Raw genomic sequence first — 27207 nt, 5'->3', positions numbered from 1 at the left:
CAGAATCCTCACAGCTGACGAATAAAGACACTGATTAGAACTACTGAAATAGGAAAAACTCCTTGACAAATGTCTCCTTCAAATGCCTGTCTGTCTCTCTGATCCAATGTCAACATCAATTTCTATGTGAACAAATATTTACTGAGGTCATTACTAGGTGTCAAGCTGCAAGCTAGGCTCTGGGGGACACAAGGGTGAGCAGTACACTGGCAATATCAAAGCTCATCACTAAGAAAAAAGTAACTCTTCTGGTTGATTGATGCTACGTATATACTTGTCAAGTGCTTGCCAGGCCCAAAGGCCAGTAAATGATTCAAACATGGCATACAAGGTACATCGGTGCCCTCAAGGAACTTGCAATCTACTTGGGAAAGCAAGAATTAAGAGTACAATAGCATAATAGAGCATCTGATGGTCTAAAGAAATGATGCAGACAAAAAGGGCAGAAGAGGAGGAAGCCCATGAGAGTAACATGAAGAGGGCGGGCAGACCTGAACTTGTGATTAAGTCAGAGGGAAAAGGAAAGGCACTCTAAAAGGCAGATCTTGAACAAAAGGGTAAAAAGTCATCTTCGAAGTCAGTGGGATCCAATGAGTCAGAATAAAGGTTCATGTAGGAGAAGTATAAAATAAAGTTGGATAGTTAAATTTGGGCAAAACTCTGAGGTACATTAAACCAGGCTGAGAGGTCAGACTTCATGCCAAAGGCAATTTTGGGGAACATGGAAAGTATTTTAACTTGTAGAAAGAGCACTAGCTTAGAATCAGATAAACCCGACTCCAACACAGGATTCCTGTGAGACAATCCTTGGAGAAGCGTACTAAGAGGAAGAGTTTTAGGAAGGTCGGTGTGGCAGAAGTGCACACCAGGGGGAACACTCAATCACAGCGAGACCAGGAGGTAGGAGACGGTATCGATCCTAGAACACCGTGATGGCCACAGGCCTGGGCTATCAGGGGGGAAATAAGGAAATCAAAGGGAAGTCGGAGCTGGCTCAGAGAAACGGTCACAAAGGAAGAGTTACCGACTGGATGCCTAGTTTTACGGAGGGAATGAAAGGGAGAGGAGTCAGGGATGGTTCCCAGGTCTCAAGTCTGGGTGATAAAGAGAATGCTAAGGCCATTAAGAAAAGGAAAGTCTTCCCGTTGTGAAAGGAAAAGGTTTAGCAGAGAACATGAAAAATTAGTCATCAGGCAGGAGGCCTCTTAGCCTGACAGCAGGACATCCACTGTGAGAAGTCTGTTGAACAGGTGCATAGTGAGTACGGAGTTTGTGTCTGCGCTAGAGATTAATATGACGTAAGGACAGATGACACCCTCACATTGAAGAATTTTTTATTAGATATACTATTAAACAAAAGTAATAGAAGTGATATAAATAGCAAAGAGAAATCATCTTCACAGACTAATTTCCTTAGATGTGGTAAGTAGAGGATCCTGTCCAGCACCACAACAGGGAACCCATAAACTTCTGTAGGAATTCAACATATGGCCTATTTACATAACAAGCATCACAGCTCCAAATTAGCCACTGATGTGTCAAGGAAATAACACCTTCCCAGCAGACAACTTCAAAAAAGGGAAGGAAAAAAAGGTTTGTTTTCCTTCTATAACTATGTGTACTGGGTTATTAACTGTTTGTATCATGAAAATAATAATTTAATTGCGTGATTACATGGTAAAATAGAATGGTGAGAATGAACTGATCACCTGAATTATGCATAATCATTCAGAGATCAATAAACAGACTCCATCACTTTATCATATTCTATTTCTGCCCTCATGTCCTCCGTCATGTTTATAAAAGCCACTGTTCTGTCTACAAAAATTATAGCAGTCGTATGATTCAATTGTCACAGTCAAATAATAGTAACAGGTCTATGGAAGATGAGTAGGAAAGAAGTACTAAGGAGCAGTGAGTAAGCAGTGCCTGTTTAATGCATTCCAAACCTGCCCCATGCTAATCATATCGTGAGATAGGTGGTAGGAGCTTAGATCTTACCATGAGCAACCTCGACTTCTTCCATTTTATCAAACAAAACCACAAGTTCCTATCCCAGCTCACCTCACAAGACACTGAATAAAATTGTGTAAAAATAGTAGAATGAAGACCACCTAAGCACCTTCAACATAAATCAATAGTCAGTACAAAAAAGCCATAAACCCATAGTCATTATTAATGACAGCACAGTTCTGTGATCAGAGACTGAAACTGAAAAACTGAGAACCAAAAATGAGCTGTATCTCAAGATTAACTTCTGATGAAAAGTATTTCTATTTATACAGCAAAACTGACCTATGAGTGCTTCTGATTGGCAGCACTACAAGACTGCAATGATGTGGCCTAAGCATTTTCTCTCCCTGATCATTTCAGAGATGGCAAAGCACCTTCATAGCTCATAGGTACCTACCCCCACAAGGACCACATGAAAATCAGTGGGAGCACAGAACTGACCGTGAAGACTTTCATCAGGGGCCTCTCTAAAACAAAATGAATACAAAAGGAGTATTGATCCTTTTGCCTGTCCAAATAAGTATATTAAACTAAGTTGGTTCCTAGGAAATCATTGAATATTTTCAGAGGCAGGGATTAAAGAAAGAAAATTACCAATTAATACAGACCTTTCCCAGATGTTGAGTTTTTACTATCCTTTTAAATATTCTCTGCATTCAGGTGATTGTATTTTTTTATGCAAATTATCTGTGGGGCTAGTCTAGTTTGTGTGTGTCTGTGTGTGTGTTTGAAACCACAAAAACACAGAATTTTACAGGCTTCTTGTTCTGCTGCTCCATAAAAATAGGTTTTTACAAAGCTTGAGTTTCATCCAAAACTCTAATTAGAGACTGCAGCAGTAAATGCCTTGTCCAAATAGAAAATCATTCCGAAAGTTGATTTTTCCTCCAGTTAAAGACCCATCAAATATTATCATATACAGTTATTTTTAAACACTAGTTATTTGACAAAACTGCCCCCATCCACACTGCTTTCTGGTTAAGTGATACAATTTTATAAGGCCAATGAAATACTTTACCCAGAAGGCAACTTCAGTTTTTATTTTGAGTATCTTTCAAAATAACTGGATTTGTTACTTGAATATCCTTTTTTTCTGAATAAAGCAATTTTTGAATTCCTATCCTTTTCCCCTCTGCTATATTGCAATCTTTACCTCTAGAAAACATAATCAGAACGGCCATGAATCATTCCATTAAGACAAACTAAAACGATGTCATAAAGGTCACACTCACGACCTGACTCTTTCAAATACTGGCATAAAACCTCTTCTTCTACACAGGTTCTAAAATTTCAGAGTCTTTTTTTTTCTTACTCGTGAAGGAAGGAGTAAAAGTTCCTAATAAAACATTTTTTAAGAATTTAAAATAATCATGTGAAACTATTATAGAATATTTTATGTAAATAAAGAGGCTGTGTTTGAAGTTCACTAGTTCTCAAGCCACAGATTCTGTAATATACTCAAAGGAAAATGCTGTACAAAAAAGAACCATTACAGTGTCAGGTCTCCAAAACCTTGGCATCCACTGAAATCAGGAATGCTGGGAACTGAAAGCTTATGAAGTTCACAAACACACCAACCCCCCAAGAACAGGAAACCTCCACTCGTGTAGATGGGAGGCTTCGGTCGCATCCCTGTCCAGGTAAAGTCTCAGCCCTTCACCTCCTGTGTGTGCATTAAGTACTAACAACCGAACAGAGTGCCAGCGATCAGCAGAGTGCCAAGCCAGCAGGAGAGTGCGAGTGAGCGGTGGAGAGAGCGCGACAAACCCTTCCCGGACCTCGGAAACAACCGCTGTCCTAGGCTTGGTCCGCTGCACAATCCCGAGCCCGGGCCTCTGCCTGCGGACTCCGAGTCTACCCGCCCAGACACCGCAACGCGACCGCTTCGTCCTGCGCGGCCAGGTCGCTTCGCTTCTCCTCCTGTCACCCAGCCTACAATCGCAGCGAGTTCGGGGGCACGGGGCCGATGCATCCCGCTTCCACCCGCGCCCAGGGGCGCAGGGGCCACAATCAGCGGCGGGATGGTCCTGCTGAGGCCGCAGCTCCTCTGCTGGCAGCTGACCGCTGGCGGGAGGGGGTGGGTCGCACTCCGCTCTGCCAGTAGAAGGGGGCGCTCGCGCCGGGGAGGGCAGATGAGGGACCGCGGCGGATTCAGATCCGGGGCGACGGGTCCACGTCGGAGCACAGCGGCCACACACTCGCCCAGGGAGCTCAAACGTGCAGCGGACCTAGAGCCTCCTCCCGCTAGCCTGCCCGCCGGCCGGATCGCGTCAGCCACAGAAAGGAAGGACGGCGACCTCCGCGTCCGGTCCGCGCCGCCGGCCGGCGTCGGCACCGAGCTGGGCCACACCCAGCGCCCCAGGAGGCAGCGGGGGGCTGGGCGGCCCAGGCTGCCGAACCTGCGACCCGGACTGAGCCGGCGTCGCAGCAGCTCAGGCCCCGTCGCGTCTGTCCGAGTCCCGTGTCCCTACTCGGCCCCAGAGGGCGGGAAGGGAATCCCAGGCGGCTGTGGCCAGGGTCCCGGGCTTACCTCTGTGCTGATCGCCCGGCACTCTGTCCTGGGCCGGGGACCAGGATCGGGGGCGCGGTCGCTGCGGGGGGAGGCACAGCGGAGGTGGCGGCCCCAGCGGCGCGGAGGGCGGGCTGAGAAGGAGCCGCTGCCTGGGCCGCGCGTGCGGTCCGGAGCTCGCCCCGCGCTGCCGGCGCTCGCGGCGGAGGGCGCAGCCTGCTCAGCCCCCGACTGGATTCCTTCACTGACACAACTCCAGGTCGGCCGGCTCCACGCAGGGACACTCCCGCCCCTCGCAGGCTGCCCCCGCCCGCTGGTCCGCCGGCCAGCCCGCCCCTCAGTGTCACTCACCCAGGCGCACACACCCCGAGCCGGCGCCCCTCGCTCCCGCTCGCACACACAGCTCTGCTCACGCCTCTCGGGTTTTGTATCCGCTCACACGCACGTTCTGACACAGATCCCTTCCCTCCACACGCCCTCCCTAGCTCCTTTCCCACCCCACTTTCTAGAAGAATCCCCGTACAGCTTCCGCACTTTGCTTGTTTGCCCCACACCAACCGCCTCGTCTTTCCCCAAACCTCCACCTCACTTAAACTGCCCCTGTTATTGAAAGATTTTTGTCTCAATCGACACGTGTTGCAGGAGAGGCATCCTCCCATAGCCAGGAGAATGAACTTTGCTCCCCCCGCCCCTCCGCACTGTCTACAGATGCAAGATACTTTTCCTTTTAGAAGGTACTAATGGTTTCTGGGGCTGAGCCAAGCTCCACATGTAAACAAAGAGAGCGGATTCCGAAATGATGTGAAGAACTAGTCACGGAAAAAGTACTGGGACTCGGATGTGACCCCAGAAGCCCCGCTAACCCGGAGTGTTCTGGCCCCTCCCTTCCGCTGCCCGTTCACACTGGGCTTCTGCAGACGGGTTGCTCTAAACGTATGTAATAAACAAGTTCCAGATCGACACACAGGCATCAGCCCATGGGTTTCTGCCTGGGAGTACAGTAGTCGGGAGAGTAAAGGCAGTTTCTCAATCATTATTCATGATAGAAGCACTTTAGATAACACACCTCTTCTTCCAAAGGCAGTAGAGTGAAATACAGGCAGCTCTCCAGTTCAGTTTCTTTCCCCCTTAAAGGATGAGTTCTTAGCCTCCGTTTTTTTTCAATACCATAACTGTTTCTGAGTGCCTCCTTGGATATCAAAGTCCCTTACAAATATCAGACCATAGTTGTTGATGTTTCTCATGCTCCAAACTCGAAGAAGCCCCTGAGTGTACAGCAGAATGGTGTTATCACCTGATGCTCAAGAATCATAATTTGAAATAAAATAAAAACTCCTTTCTGGCAAAATTCAAATCTGCTAACATAGCGTGGCCCGGTTGACAAAGCACAGCCGTGATAGGAAATAGAGGGGCTAAAAGTAAAGGAATACATTTTCTTATGTGACTTGTGGTGGTGGTTCTTGCTACACTGGATGGGTGTGTGGATCATGTAATTTATTTAACGAGCATTCATAAATGCTTTAGAAGAATTAACTTCCTTTAATCCTTCAAACCTTTTAGGTATGCACTTCTTTTGTCTGTTTTTACAGATAAAGAAACTGAGGCACAGAGAGGTTAAATAACTTGCCTAAATTTTTAATAATTAGCCAATAAATGATGGAGGGAGGATTGGAACCTACATAATTCGGCCTTGCCTATGCTGCAAATAGGAAAACTTGCTTCTAGAAGCCATATGATATGTAAATATAAAAAATAAACATCATCCTATTGCTGATTAATTTAGGTGGAAAAGGTAACTTGTAACAATTTGACTTGGAATTTGATACACTTTTTAGGCTCTCTGGCAGTATAATTTAAATTTTGGGGGGTGTCCTCCCATAATTAGGATTCCAAAATAAACAATAAATTATTGCTTTCCTGAGAAGGGTTTTGGAAATAACACTAAGCTCAGTCTTCTTTTCTTTCTCCTATAAATTTATAATCTTGCCAGGATTCCAAATCTAACTTGCTTCGTAAAGTCTGAAAGAAAAACGCTTCCAAGAACTGGATATGACTCACAGGGAAACTCACAGGGAAGAGTTTTCTGAAGCCCACACATGACCTTTTACATTTGAGGGCTATTTCCCAGTTAGTGGGTAGTAGCCATAAGAAGAACTGATACGTGTGTTGAGAGAAAAAAGGTTAAAGCATTGAGTTAATGACAAAAACAAATAGGAGTGTAGCAGCAGCCACTGTACCACAAAGGAGACTAAAATGACATCTCTACTGGGAATGGTGGCCTAGCCTGTAAAAAGATAACTATAAAGTAACTGAGGGAAATAATTATAGCTTTCAAGAGTTAGCTAAGGGACCTAGCAAAAGAAATAAGACTTTTGAAAGTTTCATAGAGAGCGTGTTTCAAGACAAACTTAAATCTTTCGCTGTTTAAGTTAATTTGCTCTGGAAAAAAATGAAAATTTCTGTTTCTTGGAGAGAGGGTTTAAAATGCATATTGAAAGGTATGTAAAAACTTCTTGCACATCAATAATTAACAAAGCAGGATTTTGATAAGTTAAGGGAAGTGATTTTAAAAACGTGAATTATATTCTGTAATTACACCGAGATATGCAAATCCAAAGAAATAGAATATGAAAAAATATGTATTATTGTTGGCATTAGATATTGAAAACTTATTTGAAAAATTACAGTATTTAAAATTTTTATCAGGAGGTTATCTGTCTAATGGTAGCATAATTCTCTTGTTCAAAATGATTCTTCATGGTTATAATCCGTGAATCTCTTTTTACTATTTTACTAACTGGAAAAATGAGGCTCCTTTCTTAAGCAAGCAAACAGTATACTAGTTTATATGTTTTAATATTTCCATGATGTTTTTTAATCTGTGACTGCTGCTTTCCCCCACATTGTCCCCTACGCCCTTCATCCAACGTGCCTAAATGTGAGCCTGGCCGAACAGGGACGTGTCTTTCAACGAGGCTGACTTTCCCTGCAGTACTGGTTTCGGCAAAATGCATATTCTCTGCTGCTCACCCTAGATCGTGCTGTGCTCCTGATTCTCTAGGCATGGTCATTCAGAGCAGGGTTCACATCCATGGAAGCAGCTCAGATCTCAGAAGCCTGTTTTCGGCCATGGTCACATGTCTGTATTAGAATCTCAGCATCTGAATCAGTGGTGGGAGCAGAGAGCGATTTTAGTTGCTAGGCTCCAGACCACTATTCATTCAGACCTGCTGGGGCGTTTGTCAACTACAGTTCCTTGACTTTGACTGGGTGCTAACCACTGGGTGCAAGGACTGGGTGAAATCTGAGTGACCTCCCATAGGCAAGCAACGAATGTGGTCTATGTCCGTGAGTGCGGTGTTCATTTGGGCTGCTGTTCACAAATATTCCAGCTCTGCTTCCTTTGAAGCACATGATAGAATTGCACTTCCCCACCCTACTGAAGTACAGTGTAGTTCTGTTTCAGCCAATAAAAGGTGGATGGAAGTGATGAGCTGTTTGTTCTGGGCAGAAGTTAAGAACTAGTGCATGCATCACCACATTCTCTTTTCCCTCTAGAACTGCAGCCAACAAGGTGTGCCTGGTAGTGGCTGATCCATTGGACTGGAGTGAATGACAATAATGAGCAATTCCACCTCTACTACTCCTTATGGATATGTAGTATGAATGAGAAATAAACCTTTGTTGTTCTAACCTACTGAGATTTAGGGGTTGTTTGTTTCTGTAGCATAATCTAGCCTATTCTAATTAAAAATCAGCAGTAAAAAAGAAACAAATAATTGCAGGGCACACCATGACAGAGAATGGCTAATAAATCTACAAATGTGTTTCTTTTTTTCCCTGGATACACAACTAATTCACATCTTCCAGCCTCCTATGTAGAGTATTTTGCTGTGTATAATGCTCACATTTCTGCCCAAATTTCTGAGGAAAAAATAAGGATGCATATTATACATAGGTAGTACTTATTCTGTGTCTGTGTAAATGTTTTTAATTCTTTAATTATGCTTATGCATTAAAAGTGTACTTTAGAAGGCAATAACAATATCCGTATACAAAATAATACCCTGAAATACGATAATTGGTTTTGTAGTACCAAACTTCTTGTACCTTGTATATGTTCTTGTGTTTTGTAATTATTTGTCACATAAATTTTTGTACTGTAATATGTTCAAAAGTAAACACTAAAATTCCTCTATAATACAAAAAACAAGTATCTAAATGTAAATAAATAAAAACTTGAATTAAAAAATTAAAACGAAAGTTTTTCCTGAAAGTTTGGGCCAAAAGCATGGGTGTGCATTATACATGGCGAAATATGGTAGTTAGGTGAAGTCAAGTGACTGAATTCTGACCAATGAAATGTAGATGAAAACTTTGTACTCCACTTCCAGTTCCCAACCATGGAAAACCTCTGGCATGATCTCTCTTCTCCACCGGCTATATGGAAACTAAGGAATCTGAGACATCAGAGCAGAAGCCAGCAAACTTTTTCTGTACAGTGCTATATATATAGTAAATATTATAGGCTTTGTGGGTCATTGGTCTGTACTGCAACTACTCAGCTATGCTGTTTTATAGGAAATCGGTCATAGACACTATGTAAACAAATGGACTTGGTTGTGTTCCAATAAAACTTTATTTACAAAAACAGGCAGTGGGTTTGTGTCGTGGCATGCAGTAATTTGTTGACTCCTTACCCAGAGGAGGGTAGAAACACAAGATGAAAAGGGCTCTAGTCTGAGTCACTCTGTGGTGTCTACTTGTTGAAACCCCACATTGAAATGTTCATAGAAAAACAAAAACAAAAACCTGTTGTATTAAGTATAACTAATGTACTATCTTAGTCCATATTTCAGGGGGGGAAATCCAGAGGGATTAACAATTAAACAAAGAAAACTATAAAAGACTGACTAAAAGAAAATACAGGAGATTTTAAATAATATTGGTTATCTTTATAATACTAGTCAGAAATATTATGATTAAAGCTCCAGAAACTATAACAGATAAGATTAAACATATTTGACTAAAAAAAAATCCCACAACATTTCTATACAGTGAAGGGTACCATAAACAATTTTATTTAATGGAAGCAATTATATGCAGCACATACACAACAGAAAGGAATTAATATGCAAAATAACAAATAGCTTCTAAAAATCAAGATAAAAAAAAGAAACCACAAAATAAGGAGATGGACCCAGGATAGGAAGAGGTAATTCTCAAAAGAAGGAATATGTGCTAGTAAGCATATAAAAACAAACTCAGCCTCACCAATGATCAGAGTATAAATAAAAAAAATAGCATTTTTGGACCGCCAGTCAAGATGGCGGCATAGGCAGACATGGCTTGCCTCTTCACCCAACTACATCAAAATTACAACTAAAATATAGAACAACCATCACTCTCAAATGCCAGAAATCGAGCTGAATGGAAGTCTGATAACTATGGAATTGAGTTGAATGGAAGCTTGACAATTACAGAATTTAAAAAAACCACATCTGACTGGTAGGAGGGGCACAGATGCAGAACAGGCTGGTCTAACACTCATGGGATAGAAGTTCGGGATGGCTGTCTTGGGATGAGGAGTCCCAGATCCACATCAGGCTCCCCAGCCCAGGATTCCAGTGGCAGGTAGATAAGTCCGCAATTTTCTGTCTGTAAAAACCAGCAGGGATTGAATTGGTGGAAGAAACTTCTAAAGCCCCAAGCAGTTCCCGTTAAAGTACTCTGCATGGACTCACCTACTCAGACTCACTCTCATCACCAGGGTAACATCTTGAAAGGCACCAAGAAATTGAAGTGTCTGGCATCAAGGTGACCAGAGGCTATTGTCCCTTTCCTAAACCCTCCCCCTACAGATCTGGTAAGCTGGTGCCATATCTGAGACTCCAACAACCTGGCTAACACTGTTTGGCCCACCCTGGAGATCCCCAGATGCTCTGCCCCACCCAAGCTGTTTTCCATAAGAATGGCTGGTCTTGTCACCTAAATCTTATCAAACAAGCAACAGCTGGCTTCAGTGAGCCCTAGTGGCAGCCAGGTTAGATTCACGGCTTAGCTTTACTGGGGGATCTCCAAGCCCAGCACAGGTAGCAGCCATCTCAGATTGTTTTGCAGCTCAAGCAGGGTGTCATGGGCAAAACACACAAGTGGGGGCTGACCTTGGCCTGCACCACCCAGGAATCCCAGGACCAATGAACCACGTGGACAACTATATAGCACGTAGGTGGACCACCACCCTGCACAGCTTATCTTCCACAGACTGTAGAGGTTGGTGGTCAGTGGCCATAGCCAGTCCTTGCAGCTAACTGGCCCGAGTAAACCCCTCCCATTGATCTGCCAAAAACAACCAAGGCTCAACTATCAGAGGAGGGTGTACTTAGCCCACACAAATAGCTCACCTCGAGCACCCAGCTTAGGTGATAGGTGAGGCTGTGCACTGAATCCCACAGGACACCTACTACATTAGTCCACACTACTGAGACACAGAGTCAGAGCAGCTCTACCTATTACATAGAAACAAACACAGGGAGCCTGCCAAAATGAAGAGACAAAGAAACAAGGCCCAAATGAAAGAACAGATCAAAACTCCAGAAAAAGAGCTAAATGAAATGGAGAGAAGCAATCTGTCAGATGCAGAGTTCAAAACACTGTTTAGGATGCTCAGGGAACTTAGTGAAGACATCAGCAGCATAAAAAAGACCAAGTCAGAAATGAAGGATACACTAATTGAAATAAAGAACAATTTATAGGGAAACAGCGATGGAATGGATGAAACTGAGAATCAAATCAATGATTTGGAACATAAAGAAGCAAAAACTAATTGCGCAAACAAGAAGAAGAAAAAAGAATCCAGAAAAATGTTGATAGTATAAACAGCCTCTGGGACAACTTCAAGCATTCCAACAATCACATTATAAGGTATCAGAAGGAGAAGAGAGAACAAGAAATTGGAAGTCTATCTGAAGAAATAGTGAAAGAAAGCTTTCCTAATTTGGTGCAGACAGGCATGCAAGTCCAGGAAGCACAGAGAGTCCCAATTATGATGAATACAAAGAGGCCCACACTGAGACATATCATAATTAAAAGGTCAAAGGTTAAAGATAAAGAATCTTAAAAGTAGCAAGGGAAAAGAAGTTAGTTACCAGATGGTTGCCAGATGGGAGAGGGGTGGGGGAGAATAGGTGAAGAGGTGAAGGAATTAAGAAGTACAAATAGGTAGTTACAGAATACCCATGGGGATGTAAAGTACAGTATAGGAAATGGAGTAGCCAAAGAACTTATATGTATGACCCATGAATGTGAACAATGGTGGGGTGATTACCTGAGGCTGTAGGGTGCGTTGGGTGGATGGGGGGCAAAACCAGAAAAATCAGGAAACTCTGATAGCATGATCAATAAAATAATTTTAAAAAACTTCAAAATAAAAAAATAGCAGTTTTACTTGTCAGATTAGAAAAATGTTTTAACATCAAGTGTTGGTGAGGTGTATAAAAAATAACTTTCATACTAAACTGACTGGAATTGATAAACATTTTTGGAAAGCATTTTGCAGTATCTATAAATATTAAGAATGCATATATACTTTGTGCATTTCCACTGTAAGTAATCTATCCAACTGAAATACTAAGTGTGCCAAAATGTATTTACATGTATGTCAATTGTAGTATTATTTGTAGAGTCAAAAAATTGGACCACACCTCAACATTTATGCACAAAGAGATAGTTAAATACATTTGGTATATATATACTGTGTAATAATAAGTGGCTGTTTAAAAATGAGGGAGATATATATTTGTTGACATGGAAGAGTGGTAATAATATGTTTTTTAGTGATAAGAGCAAGTCAGAATAATACGTACAGTCTGTGCTCCATAAAGGGGGTAGGGGGCAGAAATCTATTTATCCTAAGGGAATGTACACTGTTGACACTGTACTTCCATTTTTAACTTTGTATGCTGTTTTCCCCTCTGTCATCTTTATAGTTCTAATTTTTTAGAAAATAAAAGGACAGAAGTCAAGAGAAAGAAAAGCCCGTTGTGGACACTGGCCAGTGCCGAGGGGTTGAAGAATGGATGGGCAGGGGAACAAAGACTTGTTGAAGACTTGCTGAGGCGAATCCAAAGGAATGAGTCACTCTCTTGGTGTTCCAGTGGCAGCAGATCGAGTTGTTATGAACTGGAACCAGGGTTCTGCTTGGAGATTTTCCAGAAAACAGGAAGACTTGGGGTGAGAAGAGAAAGGATAACCTTGCTGGCCTGAGGGCAGAACATGCTGGAAACAGAAAAACCAAACAATGTCCTTTGGCTGAACTTGCTTAATCTCTACAGGAGCTAAATATTAGGTTATCTTTTCACTGCCTCGGATTGTTTTATGTTTAAAACCTCTTCTCAGAAGCTGATGCCTGAAATGATATGTACCTAATAGAAGTTTTTTGTTTTGTTTTAAAGATTACACGTCACTGTGTATTCTAGGAAGATAATTCCAGGTTCATTCAACCTTAGTTGTGCCAACAGGAAGACGAATGGCCACCGTGTGTGTTACAGGTGAACAGGCTATCATTCACCCAGGATGCAGGCATTCAGCTGTTCCCTGATGTGTATTAGCATCTTCTGTTTACCAACAGTTGTTTTGTCACAAATCTAGTGCGATAGAACACCTTCTTGTATGCTTATTTACCACTTTCTTTACATAGTGCCTTGTTGATTGGTCACTTACCTAAAAGCTAGGTTTTGTCTATTGTGCATAGCTTATACTCTAAAATTCCCCACATTATTGTGCATTACTTACCTTATAAATGAAGGCCTCCTGGTGGTGCTTTTGGACACCACACTAGAGAGGCTAAAGCGATCGTGTACACCCAAACTCCCTATTTGAAGAAACCTCAAGCTTCCTCTGGTTCATAGCATATGAATGAGTCAAAGGCAAATTCAGGTTTTTTATTTTTTTGCTGGTTGGTTGTACTCTAAGCACTCAAAATTTCCCATATGTAGGAGTGGCCTTACCTAGGGTTGGACCAGAGATGGGAGGCATGCTTATGACAGTGAAATGATGTATTAGTTTTTCAGGGCTGTCACAGCAAAGTACCACAGACTGAGTGGGTGGTTTAAACAGAGGAATTTATTGTATCACTGTCCTGGAGGCTAGACGTCCAAAGTCAAGGAATCAACAGGGTTGTTTCCTTCTGAGGGAAGATCTGTTTCAGGAAGATAGCTGACTTCTCCCTGTGTCTCTTCACGGTGTCTTCCCTTTGTATTTGTCTGTCTTCATGTCCAAACTTCTCTTTTTTATAAGGACACCAATCACATGGAATAGAGCCCACTCTGGTGACCTCATTTTCATGAATTTATCTTTAAATGAGGTCTCATTCTAAGGTACGGGGCAGGTGGTGGTTAGGAACCCAACATATTTTTTTTGGAGGGGGCACAATTCAACCATAATGACAAAGTTAATAATAAAAGTGGGGTTAGAGCCCAGGTCTCTGACTGGCTACCCAGGACTTTTTTCCAGAACCCAGTACCTCCACATTCCGGAGTATCCTCCCTGACCCTTTCTCCTATGTTCCTGTGACTCCTGAACATTCCTGCCCTCTCGTCATAATTAGAAAATTGTACATTTATCTCCTCGAGGAGGCTTACGCACTCCCTGTGAGCAGGGACAATATCTTTGTTCCTGACGCCAAGCCCAGTGCCTGACCCAGACAAGCGGAATGAGTGGATGATGAACAAAGATACAAGGTTCGTCTTTGAAAGGATGCCAGTCCACGCTGCCATTTGTCTTCCAGATTGCACAACCAAATATAAGTGAACCTAGACTCACCTCTGTGGAACAAAATTACATGCAAACTTGGAAACGGAAAAAAGGCCTTATTAACAATATTGTAGCATATTGTGGACAGCAGCTCCTTGACAGGAAGGTGAAATAAGAAAACTCAAAACAGGGGAAAAGGACCCTGATATTTAGCTGCTTCATAAATGAAGCAGGTTCAGCCAGAGGGTTGTGTGCCCTACTTACATTAATAATGAGCCTGAGATTTAAAGTCTAATTTAAAAATTAGAGTTAGACAAAGTGGAAACACATCTGTGAAGCTTATTCTATGGTTAATAAATAGAGTTCATGAAGAAGGCCTATGGGAGCTATGTGTGTTTAAAGCCCAAGGAAGGCAAGTCAGAAGGGCAACTTAATAATACCCTTCAAGTGGAAATACAGGCCTGTTGATGAGCTTTTCTGTCGCTGCTGAAAACAGAACAAGAACAGTTTATGCTACGGCATGCCAAGGTTTGGTTGACTATGAAGGAAGAATTTCCCAGTAGAATACCAAATATCCGGACGGCTTGGAAACCAATACAAGTTGTGGTCTTGCATCTTTCCATCATTTAAATGAAAACTCCTAAACTCAGTTGAGCCAAGCTCTTTCACTTAGTAGCCACAAGACCTTGGAAAAGTTACATCATTTCATGGAGGGCCTGTTTCCTTACTCATAAGTAAACTTGATTTTTACCTCATAGAGTTACAGAAGATTGAATGTGAAGCATGCAGCACAGTTCCCGGCCAATTATACCTAAGTACTCCAAAAAGAGCTTTAATAATGAGAATGATAGCAAATATTTATTAATTATTTACTACATACCAGGCATCATTCTAAGCACTTTATATGTTATTTAATTTTGATTTCATAACAACCATGTAAGATAGATGCTTTTATTTCCATTTCACAGAGAGCAAAACTGAAGTACAGAGAGAGTAAGTAACTTGCCCCAAATTGTAGAGCTAATAAGGGCAAAACTCTAACACAAACCCAAGCAGACTGTCTCCACAGCCTGTCACTATGTTAGCAACCTCTACATGTTTATAAACATTCACTCTTTTAAAATAAAAAAAATTAGCATGCTCTTTAAAAATTCATAGTCTAGTGGTTCTTAGCCTTTTTCATCCTTTGTATTTTTCCTTCCATGTTTTGAATGGTTTTATTTGCTAAAATACTGCAGTAAGTAATAATTAATTCATTTTTTCATTGTTATTATTCAAAGACACATGTAACAGAGTTCCCAATTGACATGAGGTCAGCGTGATCTGAATTGATATAACTCTTGTCAAAGGCAAAGCAATTTGATAATTTTGGTTCACTCATGTAGCTTTATCATTGGGGTTTGCACCAGTTACAGATATTTCTGAAATATCTGTAATAATTAATTGGTTCTCTTTCTCCAATTATTAAGTTCACAGGAGTTAACTGGGCTATATTAGTAGTTCTCAAAAAGAGAGGTGAGCAGTTTTTTGGATAAGTCTATTTACGGCCCAGAATATATTTTCAAATTACCAAATGCTAAAAGTGAATGTTTTAAGGTAGGAACAAAAATGGAAGATCACTGGACACAGGTGAGTGTGACAAGTTTGTTTGCAGCTGGAAGCCGAGGTGGACTGAAGAGAGGAGTGGACTGAATGTGCGCACGTGAGCTTGCACATGAGCTTGCACATGAGCATGCACGTTGGGGGCGATTACAGGGAGGAAATAAGCAATGGTGTGCTGGTAAACCACCTTTCAGGGGAAAAATGTTCCTGATTTGTAGTATTTGCCAATTTCCATGTTGTAAATACTCCTACCATGGCCAATTGCAAGCTACCAACAGTTCAACAAGAAGTTCTGTATGTTTGTTTATTTAATATATATTTTTTAGTTAACAATTGGCTCTCTCAAGCCAATATGAGCCTGCTCCAGCAAACTCCTGGAAATAAACAAACAAGCTTGTTTATCAGCAGTCTCAGGGGAGAGCCTAAGGATGCTATTAGTGAGAATGAGTATCAGACAGCACAGGTGAAGGAGAAAGTCAAGAAAACATACTTTCTAAGATGAAGTCTCAGACTGAAGACTTATAACCAGAAAAAATGATTCTGAGCCAAGGAGGACACAAAGAAGAAAAGTTTCGGAAGATAGCAATGTAGTTACTAAACTGGGAATGAAAGCCTCGGATGCAGGGCCATGTTTCAGAGATGATGACTAATTAGACAAGAAGGAGAAGAAGGAGAAGGGGGCAATGCTGCAGTTCACAGGGCCAAGATGTGCTGGCCTCAGACCCGATGTGTGTCTGTCCCACATGATGATTGTCACTGCTGTTTGCCATGCCTGACCCTTGTGCAACGTACTCATCTTTCTCTCCCTAGGGGAACATCAAGCATCGTTGGCAAGACTGGAAAGTACTATTCACCAGGAATTCACAGGGAGGAAGTCCCAGCCTAGGGTCAACAGCATGGATGGCCAATTAGGGGTGGTCAAGTAATTTAAACCATTATGTTGACACAGCGTAGTCATAGAAACTCTGGAAGCAGAGAGTATATGAAGACTCAGGTAGATAATCCGTAGGCAGTTAGATTTATAGAAGTCCATCAGCAGATATTAGTGCCAGAGAAATAAAATAGGACACTGGAACCAGGGAAGAGGGAGGATATAATGTGAAAGGCAAATGTTTCCAAGCTGAGCAATTAGGTCAGAGACCCAAAAGCCACCATGTTCCCTTTTTCTCCTGCTTTTTCCTTGAAAGACAACAATGATGGCTTGTGCTTCAACAATTTAGGCTGTAAGGCAACTGTGAAAATAGAAACAGTGCTAAGGAAATTGTTCCAGAAAGAAAGAATTGTGGTCTCTGACCAAAGAAGAGTCACCATAGCACCATGGACTTTCTACCTCTGGATGTTCTTACACAAGAGAAGAAGAAACTGTTATCTTGGTTAAGCCACTGTTATTCCTTATTTTGGTACCAGCTGAACTTCTTGTCTGATAGAGCCAACTGACAAGACAAGCACTAAAGAACAGGATGCAGAAATGGGGATTTTTGTTTCAAGAATTTTAGTACCAAGTAGAGGAAAAAGGAAGAGGCATAGCTGGTAAGACTAGGACATCAGATAGAAGCCAAATGAGCGACACTACTCTGAAAGAAAGAAAAACGTAAATCCAAATCCTAAGCCTCTCATCAAGCATTTCCTTTTGCTGCTAAGCCACAGGCAGGACAGCAGAGGGTCTACAGAGAGCAGTCAAGAGCTTGAACACAAAAGGGCCATCTCAGGGTAGGGGACCAGGTGGTCATCATACTAAAGAGTGAGCTTCCCTGATACTGAAGATTACAGACATTTCTCAACTGGAAAATCAATGCACATTTGGCATCTTACAGTCTGGTGATCAGACTCTCGAGGCCAAGCTTTCCGTAGCACTGCAAACCCCCATCAGAAATGGACTGAATTTCTGGGTGTCTGAAAATGGTAGGAGAGGAGGGAGTGCAAGGAAGTGGAGATGGTGGATAGGGACCACTCTGCAGCAGCTTGAAGGAAAGAGATGCAGCTAGAAATAAAGGGCTGAGAGGGATTAAGTGAAGGAGAAAAAGAATGATGAAGTGATGACTGCCATGAATTCTGATGAAAATTAGGAGGGTATAATTGTGTTTATCTGGAGGACAAGAAAGAGCCAAGAAGCGAAAGCTAGGAGTCTAGACACACAAATGTCATCTTTTGATTGCTCCAGTGTGTTGTAAAGTTCTGTCTGAGCAGGAATGCTTCAAATGTCCAGCTGCTTCTTTTCTGACTCCTTTACAATAACCAAAGTGCAAGGCAAGCATATTAACACATTGGTGTCAGGCTTCCTCTCTGCAATGACATGCAAAGTGCTCTCACCAAAGCCGCTAGAGACCCCTCAGTTGCCAAACTCAGTTGATGTTATTCACTCCTTGTTCTGCAATCTCCTTGAAACACCAGGCTGTCCTGCTCTTGAGAATGCTCTGTTCCTCTGTGCTTCCCCTCTGATTCTCATCCAAACCCTTGGATTAACCCTTTTCTTTCTTTTTTTTTTTAAGGATTTTATTTATTTACTTATTTTTGTTTTTAGAGAGGGAAGGGAGGGAGAGAGAGAGAGAAACATCAATGTGCAGTTGCTGGGGGTCATGGCCTGCAACCCAGGCATGTGCCCTGACTGGCAATCGAACCTGTGACACTTTGGTTCGCAGCCCATGCTCAATCCACTGAGCTACGCCAGCCAGGGTGGATTAACCCTTTTCAGTCTTAAATTAGTGAGTCTTCCTTCTCCTGACTTTTGAATGTTGGTGTTCCCAGTGTTCTGTCCTCCATCTACACAGTAGTGCCCCTTATTCATGGGAAACATGTTGCAAGCCCCCCAGTGGATGCCTGAAGCCGAGGATAGTGCTGAGCCCTATATATGGACTACGTTTTCCCCTATACATAGACACCTATGATAAAGCTAATTTACAAGTTAGGCATGATAAGAAATGAACAACAATAGCTAATTATAAAGTAGAACAATTATAACAATATACTATAATCAAAGTTATGTAAATGTGGTCTCTCCCCTTCTTTCAAAATATTTTATTGTACTGTTCTCTCCCTTCTTCTTGTGATGATCTGTGATGATAAAATGCCTACATGGAGAGATAAGGTATGTGAATGTGGCATTACTGTGTAAGGGAAGGGTGACTTGAACACAAACACTGCACCACTGTGACAGTCAGTCAGATAACTGAGATGGCTACAAAGTGACAAATGGGTGGAGATTGTACGCAGCATGGATACCCTGGATAAAGGGGTGGTTTACATTCTGGGACGTGCAGAGTGGGATGGCAGGAGATCTCATCACACTACTCAGAATGGCATGTGATTTATGTATTGTTTATTTTTGGCATTTTCCATTTAATGTTTTCAGACTGCCATTGACTGTGGGAAATTCACACTGTGAAAAGCAAAACTGTGGATAAGAGGGGGGACTACTATAATCTATTTTTAGACCATCTTTTTTTGTGTAAGCTATTTTATTTGCTCAGCATATCCTAACTCCAGTATCTGTATTTTCAGCTCAAACGTCTGTTCTTGTCTCTAGACTTCTAGATCCTAAATCTATATATTATGTCCCACTTACAGCACCAACCCCATAACTCCAAAACTAGAACGTTCAACAACTCTGAAAACCTTTGGAGTATGAGGGTTACATCTCGTAATTTCAATGCATGGAGGTATTAAAAAAGTATTGTCAAATGACAACAAACCTAGCTATTTTCAACAAACATATATTTAAATACTATTTATTTAATATTTTACTGAGGTATAATTGCAATTTGATATTTTGACATATGTACATCTGTGAAACCTTTATCACAACCAAGATAAGGAATGTAGTCATAACCCCCCAAAGTTTCCTCTTTGCGTCTATTTGTAATTTCTCCCTCAGCCCCTCACCCTCTGGCCACTACCAGGCAAACACCAACCCAATTTCTGTCCCTATGGACTAGTTTCCATTTTCTATAATTTTATATAAATGGACTTGTACATTATGCATTCATTATTTTGTGGCCCGACTTCTTTTATTCAGCATAATTATTTTAATTTTCCAGATTGCTTCATGTATCAACAGTTCATTTCTTTTTATTGCTGAGTGGCATCCTATTATATTGTGTACCACAATTAGTTTATTCAGATACCTGTGGATTGACCTTTGTGTTGTTTTCATTTTTTAGTTATTACAAATAAAGCTGTTATAAATATTTGTGTAAAAGTCTTTGTGTGGACTTAGGCTTTCGTTTCTCCCAGGGCAAATCAATAAGAATGGAAGAACTATGTTACATGGTAGGTTTATGCTTGCTTTCACAGGAAGCTACCAAACTTTTCCCAATGTTTTGCACTGTTTTACATTCCCACTAACAGTCTATTTCTTCCACAGCCTCAACAATACTTTATATGGTTAGTAGTTTTAATGTTAGCCATTCTAATAGAAGTGGTTTTAGTTTGCATTTTCCTATTGACTAATAGTTTGAGCATGCTTTCTGAAAGGAACCTTTCCTTCAGAGGGTTCATCTACCACCCATATATCTTCTTTAGTAAATGTTCATTTCTCTCATCCATTTTTAAAATGTGTTGTTTTGAGAGTTCTTTATAGATTCTGAATACAAATTCTTTATTTCTTTATTTCTTTATTTCTTTATTTTTAGAGAGGGAAGGGAGGGAGAAAGAGAGAGAGAGAGAAACATCAATGTGCGGTTGCTGGGGGCCGTGGCCTGCAACCCAGGCATGTGCCCTGCCTGGGAATCGAACCTGTGATGCTTTGGTTCGCAGCCCGTGCTCAATCCACTGAGCTACGCCAGCCAGGATGAATACAAATTCTTTATCAGATATGTATTATTTGCCAATATTTTTCCCAGCCTGTGGCTTGTCTGTTCACTCTTTTAGCTGTGTCTTTTGAAGAGCAGAAATTTAAATTTTGGTGAAGTTCCATTTGTTCTTTTACGGATTATGGTTTTGGTTTCATACCCCCAAAATCTTTGCCTAAACAAAAGTAACAAACATTTTCTTGTATGTTTTCTTCCAGAAAGTTTATAGTTTTAGACATTACATTAAGTCTATGATCCATTTTGAGTTGATTTTTATATGTGGTGAGAGGTATGAATTAAAATTCATTATTTTACATGTGGACATTTAATTTGTTGAAACATACACATTTAAACAAATTGTAGAGTCTCTTATTGTTGTGAATCAGTGGAAGCCTTTACTTAAAATTTTTGTAATCAAGAATAATATTCCAATAGTCCAAACCAACTGCTTGTCTGATTTTAAAAATAGGTATTCTCTACTTAACCTATTTTCAAGGTTTACACATTAACTTTTTTATTTTTATAATAAAGGAATCAATCAACATTATTCATGTCTTATGTCCCATTGGCTTCTCAGTCTTCAAAGTTTGAATTCTATAAGCTTGCTTTAATCCAGAGAGCTCCTGGGCCTTTCAAAGTGGTAGACGAATGGGCAGCAGAGTAGGTATGAGCTAGGGGTAAATGTGCTTAATTGGTGCCTCATTAAAATGCTCATAACTCTGAACTGGCACATTAGGGAACCTCCAGTGTTATTGTGTGAAGCATCTTTTATGTGTGGATTTTGACCCTTGCAAGAATGGAGTATCTTTAACAGGATGTGTATAACTGTGTACTTTAACAGGGAGCAGAAAGGGGATCATCGATTACAAATCTTGTTTACTTCAGTTTGGTAGAGAGAGAAGTCCTGGGATAAACCCACCTTCCCCTTTTGGAATGGCCCACCAGACTTTAATAAAAAATGTCTCCAATGCCTGGAGTGGGCTGTAAAGTCTCAGAGCCATCCTTGGGCCTGAGATGACAAGCGGGCATTCTCAACCTGCTCACTGCACCTGAGAGGCATCTTATTGTTGGGATTGGGAAGTATCTTCTCTATTTTAACCACTAAAATAGTATCCACTTTTTGAATGAGACACAGTCTGTATTAGTATCTTAACTCTCTTTTTTCCACTTCCCCTTCTGGTAGTTTCTTCTCCTTTCTAGGTATGCAGGCTCTTAGGCTTTGATTGCTCTCTCTCCTTCTCATATCTAAATCCACCCAGAACTGGTGACTATGTCTGAATGTATTATCTTAACAAGGGTACGTGCATGTTAGTGGAGGACCAAGGCTTAACCGAAATACTTTACATGAGTGGGATGCCAAGGTTCAATAAGTCAGTGGAAGAGGTGTATCTTTGGGCAGCCATTTAGGCTAGGCAGTGGACATATGCAGACATGTGTTGCTTTCAAGCTTCCACTTTGTACTATCTCATTGTCCATGGCTTCATTAAGGCTGAGCCCACCTTATACTTCAGCTATGGAGCGTTGACAAATTAGCTTTTTCAATGCCCCTGGCCCTAAGGATTGGTTCATGAATGGGAATAGGATATGAGTTAATTCAAAGCGAGTGAATCTGAAGACTTGTGCAGAAACTATCAGAAGTTTCTTCTCTATTCCTCCAAGCACTGGATTAAAAAATCGTAAGGGTTGAAATGGCTGCCACCGTGAGAAGGAAGCTTCTATTTGAAACCTGGAAGCGAAGCCAACACTGGAGGTGGCAGAAGGGCTAGACAATGAGAAAATCCTCGGTGATGTACCTTAACTGCTAGATCAAAACTTCATTTGACTGCTTCAAGGCTGTTCAATTGTGTGAGGCAGTGAGTTTCCTTTCTCTTTATGCCTGTCACTTAACTGAAAGAAAGATACAATGGGTATTTTAAGGTTGCAAGCAACTGAGAGATTTGTTCAGGTTTCCTCAGGTTTAGGACGATAGAACAAAGCCTCAGCAGGCCCCTTGAAGAAGGAAAGTTTGTTCAGATTGAGATTTTGCAAATCTAATTTTTTAAACTGGTTCAGAATTTAGTATCTAATCCTATTCTAGTGCTCTACTATATTGGCAATTTAGCTGCTTTCTGCTCCAAATGCTAGCAGTTAGCTGACTTTTCTATTCTATCTCACATTCAGGTTTTGGTTCAGTCAGCAAACACAAAAATATGTGCAAGGTCCACTCCATCCTGACAGATACTAAGACAGAGTGATAAAAAAAATATGGTAATGAGGGTAAAGAAATGCTCAGCCATAGGATGTAAGTACAGATGTCACTTTGAGCTCTCTCAGAAGGGAGTCTGCCAGCTACCCGAGATGGGCTGTCCGAGACAGTATGTTTTCTGGAAATCCTAAACTTGTGATGGGCCATGTGAGAAAGCTGAGGGAGCTAGGATGTTGGGAGTTGGCAGGAATCTGATCACGTGTCTATAGGAACTTCTGGAATCATCCTGTCGGTGATTCCTATGCAATCATACAATAAAAATGTTAAAATGTGATTTTGACAAAAACCACATGGAATGTAAGTGTCAAGGAGATGTGGGTGGGGCCACCACACTGTCTCACACATCTCGAAGACTATGTCAACCAGCTTCCTTGCCCTTGAGTTCTGGTTGGATTCAGTCCAGAGGGGACCCTAGTGAGAGATGGAAGAAATGAAAAATAATGTTAGGCTATTTATTTCTCTGGCTCTCTTCCTACTGGGTTGCCTTGGGCTGGCAGTGTCCCTTGACTAAAGGTCACTGCTTGGCATTCTGAGGATCACAGGTCCTCCCAAGGTGACCTTTTCTATATGATTCTCTCCTGTTAGATTAGAGTAATGCTGCCCTGCCCTCTGCTGCTGCCAGCTGTGATCTGGCACTGTCTGTTTGGTCCCCTTATGTCCTGATTATAACCTTATAAATAGTCCCCTTCTGAATAAATCTCAGTTTTCTCCTAATGTGTGTCTTATCTAGTCTTTTTTCTTAATAATAACTTTTGATGAGCAGAAGTTTTTGTTTTTGCTTTTGGTGAATTCTAATTTATTATTATTATTTCAAATCAGTCATTGCTCTCGTGTTCCAAGAAGTGTTGCTTATCCCAAGTCATGAAACTATTTCCTAGGTTCTCTTTCAAGAGCATTAAGCTTTTAGCTTTTATATTTAAGTCTTTGACCCACGGCAAGTTAATAGTTGTGTGCAGTGTGAGCTAGGGGTTAATGGTTTTCTTTTTTTTCTTGTGTGGATAATCCAGTTACTTCAGTGCCATCAGTTGACATCGCTGGATTTATATTTCATTTTCTGTTTGTCCCTGCTGTGGATTTGCTACTCTGACTCCTTTTATGCTTTTTTTCAGGTCAAATACATTTTATAATTACATTTTAATCTATCTTTTGATTGCTTTCTATGTTTTAACTAATTTCTCTAGGAATTATAATGTCTATCTTTAACTTTTTGAGGCTCTTTATTTGAGTTATTCTTTATCACTTTAGTTGAATGTAGAAATCTTGCAACTGTAGAGGTTTATTTACCCCTCCTTTGTCTTTTATGCTATAGTTGCTGTATTTATTGTGTCTCCATATGCTACAAATTCCAAAAGCAATGTCATATTTTTTGCTGTAAATTGTATGCATGTTTAAAAGTTGAAGGAAAAAGAGGCTTTTATAATTATCCAGCTCTTTGCTATTTCCAATGTTCTTTATTTTTTCCTGAGGATTCAAGTATCCATCTAGTACCATTTTTTTCTAGCCTAAATTGGATTTCTTGTAGTACATGACTTCTGATGATAAATCCTATTAGTTTCTTTCCTTTTTAATCTTAAAATGTCTTTATTTCAGTTTCATTCTTGAGGGATATTTTTCACTGGATATATTTTTTCCTTCAGCAACTTAAAGGTGTTACTCCACTGTGTTCTGACCTCCTTTGTTTCAGATGTGATGTTAACAATCCCTACAGGGAATGTGGTATTTTTCTCAGGCTGTTTTCAATATTTTTTCTTTATTTTATTTTCTTTGTTAATTTTTTAGCAGTTTGATTATCATGTGCTAGGTATGGTTTTCTTCCTATTTATCCCACTTAGGTTTTACAGGGCTTCTTCAGTCTGTATATTTGACTTGTACCAAACTTGGAAAAATTTTGACCATGATTTCTTAAAATATTGTTTTCTGCTCCATGTCTTGATATTGCTTTTCATGTCCCTGAATTTCTGTCCTCCAATTTTCTTTACTTTTTCCCCCTCTTTACTCCCTTCCTTCCTTCCTTCCTTCCTTCCTTCTCTCCCTCCCTCCCTCCTTTTTTGACTGGATAATTCTGTTGATCTATCTTTAACTTCACTGACTTTTTCTTTTGTCATCTTTGTTTTCCTGTAGCCAACGAATATTTTTTATTTTAAGCACTTCACTTTTAAGTTCTAGAATTTCCATTTGGTTTTTTAAAAAGATTCTATTTATTTATTTTTAGAGAAAGGGGTAAGGAGAAAGAAAGAGGGAAAAAAACATGGATTGGTTTCCTCCCTCATGCCCTGAACTGGGGTCCTGCCTGGGACCCCAAGTGTGTGCCTTGACTGGGAATTGAACTAGTGACCGTTTGGTTCATAGGCCAGTGCTCAATCCGCTGAGCCACACCAGCCAGGGCTCCATTTGATTTTTTTATAGTTTCTATTCTTCTATTGAGATTTCCTATTTTTTAATTCATTTTGAGCACATTTCTTCTGCCTCACTGACCATACTTAATAGCTATTTAAAACTCATGTTTGTTTGTTTATAGAGAGAGGGGAAGCGAGGGAGAGAGGGAGAAATCATCAATGTGTGGTTGTCTCTTGAGGGCCCCCGACAGGAATCTGGCCCTCAACCCAGGCATGTGCCCTGACTAGGAATCGAACTGGTGACCCCTAGGTTCACAGGCTGGCTGGGACTCAGTCTACTGAACCACACCAGCCAGGGCTAAAACTCTCATTTTAAATAAATAATTCCAATGTCTGAATCATTTTGGGTTTGGTCTATATTGATTGTTGTTTCTCTTGAGACTGGATCACAATTTTCTAGTTTTTATATGTTGGGTATTTGAAGCTCTGTCCTAGACATTGTGATTATTATGTCATGGAGACTAGATTGTATTAGAAGATTTTTGACTTATTTGTTTTTTTCTCATTGATTTTGGATTTTTAGACAATTGACTTGGTTACATTCAAATCTTGACCTCTGTTTCTTAGATGGAGGTTCAAATCTCAGTTCAGTTCTTTTAATGTTATCTAGACTTGAGGAGTCTGGTAGAGATTTGTAGTTATTTGGAGCTCCATCTCTTTAAATGCTTTCTGGGATAATTTTCTCATTTTCTTGCAGCTGTATGCACTTCTGTTGTAGTTTGGGTGCACACAAAACAGACCTTAATCAAGGTCTGTTAATCAAGGTCTAAATAAGATAGTTTATTTAGGAGATAACCCAGAAACAAAGTTAGGGCCATAGAGAAACTAGACAAGAAAGGTCAGCAAGCCCAGGAGAGGGTGTGGTATCAATCATATTGCTGCTGGACCCTGGGACTTGATCCTACTGGTTAACTCTGGGAGCTAGGGTAGAACATAACTTGAAATTGTTTCCCTGAGGAACAAGGGGCTGAGGTAGTTACCCTCCAGCTCCTATCAGTTATTGGTTGAAGGATGCCCTCAGAACCAACTACCCGTCTGGCACTTCCAGCTGCTCTGTGTACAGGTCAGGCAGATTCCACTGGCCTGAGAAATCTGTCAGGCAAAGAGTTGCAAGTGCTTCAAGTTAAAAGCCACTGAGGCTCATTGTTTAACCCACAGAGCCAGGCAGAAAGCAAATTCAACCTTCCTTTGTTTTTTTGTTCCATTGAAGACCTGCATGGGTCGAATGATGGCTGTCTGCATTGGGGAGCTCTGTCCCAGCACAATCCCTTGTGCTTTTCCTACACTTGGCTCCCATCTTTGTAAATGATTCCTTTGTAAATGTACTCTCCTCAAATTATCCTAATTTGAGTGTGCTGTCTGTTTCTTGTTGGGACCCTGATGGGAGAATGTGGTTTGAAGCAGAAGTTAAATGGTCTTGAACTGCGTTACCCACCCAGACACTACCATACAACATATTCCCCATGGAGGGCAAACCCCTTCTTAGCAGAGGAGGAATTTTTTTTTCCTGAAGAATGGCCATATCAAAAGCAGAAAAAAGCTAAGCTAGGAAGAATTCAGTTCTTTTCCTCAAGTTCATCAGTTAGACACATCTCTTATTCTCCCTTGAGAAGGAGTAGCGATGTGGAATGAGGACAGAGTCTTCCCATGGCTGTCAAAGAGGGAGACTCGGTGGGCCAAGGAGGGAGGGCTGGGAGGAGGAGAGGATGGTCTCTACTGCTCAGTGAATCTGAGTGCAGCCAAACCTGTTCATCTGAGGCTCTCCCATTCAGAGCTGTGGGTTTCCATCGGATGCCAAAACCTGGTAGCAGAAGTGGTAGTTGAAGGGACAGTTTGCAAGCAGCCGACATCAGTTAGAAAGGTGAATTACTTATGGTGTGTGACTAATAGTAAAATAACAAA

General features: G+C 41.1%; 1 protein-coding gene across 3 annotated transcripts in view; it reads right to left on the bottom strand.

Annotated features, from left to right (window-relative positions):
* SPATS2L (spermatogenesis associated serine rich 2 like) overlaps positions 1–5095 on the bottom strand; it is a 164406-nt gene extending 159311 nt beyond the window's left edge. The window contains exon 1 of one of the 3 annotated variants that reach the window (XM_045847642.1): positions 4874–5095. The gene's annotated coding sequence lies outside the window, so the exon portion shown is untranslated. The other 2 variants (XM_045847648.1, XM_045847647.1) reach the window with 2 other exon arrangements.
* Positions 5096–27207: the final 22112 nt, after the last annotated feature.

Source organism: Phyllostomus hastatus, unplaced genomic scaffold (genome assembly GCF_019186645.2).
Source record: "Phyllostomus hastatus isolate PE091 unplaced genomic scaffold, TTU_PhHast_1.1 phas_contig_57, whole genome shotgun sequence".
Lineage (NCBI taxonomy): Eukaryota > Metazoa > Chordata > Mammalia > Chiroptera > Phyllostomidae > Phyllostomus > Phyllostomus hastatus.
The sequence above is the reverse complement of the archived record's forward strand: the minus strand, read 5'-3'. Positions and strand labels throughout refer to the sequence as shown.